We start from the raw sequence: 6,000 nt of genomic DNA, 5'->3' as shown, positions 1-6,000 counted from the left end.
CTAGACAATGGAATATTATTCAGTGTTAAAAAGAAGTGAGCGATCAAGCCATGAAAAGATATGGAGGAACTTTTTTTTAATTTTTTTTTTAAATTTATTTATTTATTTATTCATTTCTGGCTGTGTTGGGTCTTCGTTTCTGTGCGAGGGCTTTCTCCAGTTGTGGCAAGCGGGGGCCACTCTTCATCGCGGTGCGCGGGCCTCTCACTATCGCGGCCTCTCTTGTTGCGGAGCACAGGCTCCAGACGCGCAGGCTCAGTAATTGTGGCTCACGGGCCCAGTCGCTCCGCAGCACGTGGGATCCTCCCAGACCAGGGCTCGAGCCCGTCTCCCCTGCATTGGCAGGCAGACTCTCAACCACTGCGCCACCAGGGAAGCCCATGGAGGAACTTTAAATGTATGTTACTAAGTGAAAGAAACCAATCTGAAAAGGCTGCATACAATAGGATTCCACCTATAAGACGTTCTGGAAGAGGCAAAACTATGGAGACAGTAAAAGGAGTGGTTGCCAGGGGTTGGAGGTGGAGAGAGGGGTGAATAAGCAGAGCACAGAGGACTTTTAGGGCTGTGAAAATACTCTGTATGACACTATCATGATGGATACATGTCATTGTACATTTTGTCCAAACTCATAGAACGTACAACACCAAAAGTAAACCATAACGTAAACTACAGACTTTGAGTGATTATGATGCGTCAGTGTAGGTTCGTCCATTGTAACAAATGTACCATCAGGTAGGGGATGTTGGTGGGGGGTGAGGATGTGCACATGTAAGGGCCGGGGGCATGTGGGAAATCTCTATACCTTCCCCTCAATTTTGCTGTGAACCTAAAACTGCTCCAAAAAATAAAGTCCTAATGATATAAAATAGATAAACAATAAGGTCCTACTATATAGCACACGGAACTATATTCAATATCTTATAATAAACTATAACGGAAAAGAATATGAAAAAGAATATATATGTATATGTATAACTGAATCACTTTGCTCTACATCAGCAACTAACACAACATTGTAAAATTTTTAAAAAGTCCTAATGAATAAAATTGAATATGCCTTATATAGCATCTTGGATGTTCTATACCAAGCTATTAATAGTGGTTTCCTTTGGGGCGTGGATTAAGGTGGAGGGCAGGGAGGGAGAGAAAACTTTCTCTTTTTCCTCCATGTTATTCAGCATTAATAGTTTGACTGTGATAGTCTGAAAGACTTTTGAGTAGAATGGGGTTCTGGGGTCCTGGTAGTTCTGGCTGGTGTGTGTCTCTGGCTTTGGACCCAGGAGGAGGGTGAGGGTTCGGCTTGGCAAGGGCGGGGCCCAGCTCCAGGGGTGTCTGGTAGAACCAGCTGTGACATCAGACAGGGATGTTGACAGAGTGACTCACTTTTCAGGAGGGGTGGAGATGACTCCCTCCTCTCCTTCCCTGTGAGCTGCCCCGGGGGCTAGAGCCTACAGAGCTCCCTGTTTCAGCCATCCTAAAGGAGGAGTCCTTTTCAAATCAATAGAAACAAGGGACCATTTCAATCTGGGCCTTTGCACAAATCTCTTTTGGAACCAGCCTGGGAAGGGAGGGTTAGGGGTTGTCCAAGGTTCATTGATTAGAGCAAAGGATGAAGAGTCCAAGGTTCATTGATTACAGCAAAGGTTCATTGATTAGAGCAAAGGATGTGGGGGAGCTGGGAAAGAGCCTTAAAATGGGGATCTGGGGACCCCTTGGGGCTGTGAGAGGTGAGTTTGGGATAGTGAAAGGTTTTTGTCATCCACTGAGCTTCATTAGTGACTTTTAATTTAAAAGAGCTTTTAAGTATGGTCATTTTCTTATTTGGCCTTCAGGACCACCTGTGAGGTAGAAGGAACTGGTGGAAATATGCCCATTTTCCAGATGAGGACACTGAGGCCTGGAGAGATTAGACCACTTAACTGAGCGGCAGGTTAATAGCTGAGTGCAGTGTCCTCTCAGCCTGGCCCATAGCTTCTCTTTGCCTTTTTATCTACCACTGTGTCCCTCCTTGAGAAGGAAACAGAAAGACATCTCTGTCCCCAAGACAATGGTCCACCTCCTTGGAATCCAATGATGCCAGGCTGGCAGGAGCAGAGGGACCATCAGACAATGCTGGTCTCTGAGCAGGTTGTTGCTCATGAATCCACCCAACGTTGATGGGGCACTTGCTCCTGCCCGGGCACTGTGCTGAGTGCTTCACATACATGATCTCATGTCAGTCTCACAACAAGCCTATAATGTAGGAGACATTATTATCACCAGGCTGGCCATGTGGGCAATTTGGGTAACGTTGTGTTACAATTCTTCATTTTGTTTTTTAACACATCCTCGATTCCTGTTTGCCTTTGTTTATGGAACGCATGTTTGTTGAGCACTTGGTCTGTGCTGGTCTGTCGTAGACACGAGCATACAACAGTGGACAGAACAGATGGTATCCTTGCCCTCAAGAAGCTTACGGTCTCCTGTGGTGGGAGTGGCACAGAGAGACCATAAAAGGATGTTATCACTTTTATCCTCATAGCATCCTGGCCACAGGGTAGGGGAGGGGACGAATGGTACAGGAGGTTACCTCTGAGGTCATGCAGAGAGTGGCTGGCAGAGGACTGAGATCCTCTGTGGCCAAAATGGAAACAAATAGAACCACAAGCGAGAAGGAAGGAGGCAGCTGTAGGTACCCCAGAAGTCCTGAGGCGCCACAACACACAGAGTGGAGAACTCCAGACGTCAGCAATCCCTTCCCACAGCCAACAGTTCTACTAGCAACGCTTGGGGGAGGCAGGCAATGTCTCTTCACTTCAAGGGAGGCTCAGAGAAACTGAGTAAATGGTTCAGGTCACACAGCTAGTGGGAGATATAAGAGGGAGGCGGGTGGTTGGCTTTGGACTCCAAATTCAGTTCCCCTCCTCATCCCATTGCTCAGTGGAACTCAGAAGATGGAGGGTGAAACCAAGACTAAGAGGATCCTGACTTACAGATTGACACCCCCAACGTGGTCTGAGGCTTTGAGGTTTACAAAGCATTATGACACTCACGTCTTTGTTACACTGTCTGTCCCTTCTTTTATGGTTGATTAGGACAGACTTCACGTGTGCATCAGCAGAACACGGGTGACACTTTCAACTGGGTCACTGAGGAGAGTGTAATCAAAGTTCTCTTTATAAAGGTGAAGTCAGGATGTAGGGAAACCAACAAGACCTAGTGCTGGACCTGCATCGGCAGGGAGCCGTCATCTCCCCTAGCTTGAGGGGCAAGGAGAGGGAGTGATTACTGGGCCCAGGAGGAGTGGTGCTCCTGGTGGTCCTATGAAGAAGGCACCCTGGCAGGAGCTGGGACCTTCAGTGGAGACACACAGACAGCCCATGCTGACCTGGAAGGGAAGGAGCTGGAAAATACACACCCTGACTGTACCCCCTTCGTGCCCTCCAGTCTCCTGCCTGTGCCTTCGATTTGCTGAGCCCAACCCAAACCCAGAAGGCAGGGGAGCCTGATTCTATAGGCTACATGGGTCAGCCCCCCAAGGCACAGAGGGGGATGGAAAGGGTGGGGAGTAGCTATGGAGGGGCAAATAGAAAAGATCTAGCACAGCATGTGATGCAAGCAGATCAATAGCCATCAGCCTGACTACCTTAGATGGAGCTACTGGGTAAAGGCTCTCTCTCTCTCTGCTGGGATTGCTCAGCTGGGAGGGTGTGAACCTGATGCCACTGATCATCTTGCTGCACATAAGAAGAGTGAAGCTTCAGAGTAAAGCCAACATAGAGAAAAAGTGAGGCCAGAAGAGACGGAGGGGGTTGGTATCCTGATGGCATAATTGTGTCCCTGGATCCAGCCATGCCTGAAGGTTGAGGAAATACCCTCAGAGCCAATGGATTTTGTTCAGTGTAACCTGGTAGGAGCTGGGATTCTGTCACTTGCACCGGAAAGGATCCTGACTGATGCACAGCTGCCTGCAGGTGTCCAGGGATGAAGACAGGTCAGAGTGGAGATCTTCCAGTCCTGGGCCATGAGGGATAGTTTGTGAGCACCAATCCTTGAGGGCAGGGAGTATAAAAATGGGAAGGTGTCTCTAAAGGCAGAAGTCTCTGTGTGAAGTCATGACAACCACCAAAATCATGTGTAATAATACTGTCATCTGTCAGCTGCATCTCCCTGTGCTTGACATACATCAAATGGTGCCACCCTCTCCAAAATCTTCTGGGGGTGGTACATGCCCATTTTACAGATGAGGAAACTGAGGCATAGAGCTATCAAGTCACTTACAGAGCCAGGATTTGAAGTCAGGTAGTCTGGCTCTTTTTTTCTTTCTTGCTTTTTTTTTTTTTTTGGCTGTGCTGGTGCGGCATCCGGGATCTTAGTTCCCTGATCATATCTCGAACCCATGCCCCCTGCATTGGGAGCACAGAGTCCTAACCACTGGACCAGTCTGGCTCTTCTGGCTCTTCTTAACCACCTTCCCCCCTCCACTTTCCTAAAACTTCCTCAAATAAAACTGAGTAGGGGCTTCCCTGGTGGCGCAGTGGTTGAGAATCTGCCTGCCAATGCAGGGGACACGGGTTCGAGCCCTGGTCTGGGAGGATCCCACATGCCGTGGAGCAACTGGGCCCGTGAGCCACAACTACTGAGCCTGCACGTCTGGAGCCTGTGCTCCGCAACGAGAGGCCGCAATAGTGAGAGGCCCGCACACCGCGATGAAGAGTGGCCCCCACTTGCCGCAACTAGAGAAAGCCCTCGCACAGAAACGAAGACCCAACACAGCCAAAAATAAATAAATAAATAAATAAATAAATAAATTTAAAAAAGAAAAGATGACTACTATCTTTAAAAAAAAAAAACTGAGTAAAATCAAGATATAAACAGATATTAGCAAAGCTGCTCTGAGGGTGGGGGTCAAGGTCAGGGTTCAGAGAAGCCAGAGCTGAGCTCTCTGAGATTCATCATCGCACTGTAGAATTCCCTTTTCCTTCTCATTTTAGCACCACAGTAGAGGGCTATGAGGGAGTGCGCTGGGGAGCAGATTTGGACCCATATTCAGGAAGGGCCTCAAATGTAGACTTTTGGTGTAACCATCTTATGTGGAGTACAATTATATTTGTATCATATCTTTTTTTGAAAATCTATTGATTTGTTAAATGTAAACACTTAAACACATACTACAATATGTGCAAGCCCCTATCCCCCACTTTTTGGGCATTTCCCCTCCTCCTCCTTTTCCTTGTTCTTCTCCTTCCTCCTTTGAAAAACTGAAGGATAAATTCTCTTCTAAAGGAAACTAGGGCTGTTTGGAGAAATGGCTAATTCTAGATTTGGGTAAGGGAAATGTAGATGAACATCTAGTTTTCCAGAAACTAAGCAAGCACACACAGAAAATGGTGGGGACACGTCAAAAGGATGAAGGAACCAGCTTGAAGGGGCTCCCACTGGCCAAATTTGGGATAATTTGAGCATTAAATTAAATAATGATAGTAAGGGATTACAAATCATAGAATAAACTAAGAATTCATGAGTCCATACAGATATAAACAAAGTAGAATCTCGACTAATAAATGTAAAAGGAATCCTGAAATTAGAAAAATCACCATTTGGCAGCTGTCACCATAATAATTTATTCAAGCAAGAATCACCAGTGATGGTGGGTGAGAGTATGATGAGAAACTGAATATTTACAGACTTAAAGTATCTCTCCACAAGATACTTATTAAGGGCAAAGAGAAAACCAGTAACCTTACAGCAGAGAAACCTGGCAGGCACCACCTTAACCAAGTGATCAAAGTTAAAATCACATGATATCAAACGCCTCCGGACACGTTGCACTGAGAATGACATATCATTTCTGTGGTTTTCCTGCCCAAGATATAGAACCTGAATCTAATCATGGGGAAACAGCAGACAAGCCCAAATTGAGGAGCACAGTTCAAAACAACTGGCCTTGACTCTTTTACAAATGTCGAGGTCCCAAACACAAACACTAAGGAACTGTTCCAGATCAAAGGAAACTGA

The sequence above is a fragment of the Balaenoptera acutorostrata genome, chromosome 19 (assembly GCF_949987535.1).
Source record: "Balaenoptera acutorostrata chromosome 19, mBalAcu1.1, whole genome shotgun sequence".
In the NCBI taxonomy this organism is placed as follows: domain Eukaryota; kingdom Metazoa; phylum Chordata; class Mammalia; order Artiodactyla; family Balaenopteridae; genus Balaenoptera; species Balaenoptera acutorostrata.
Note: the sequence above shows the minus strand (reverse complement) of the source record.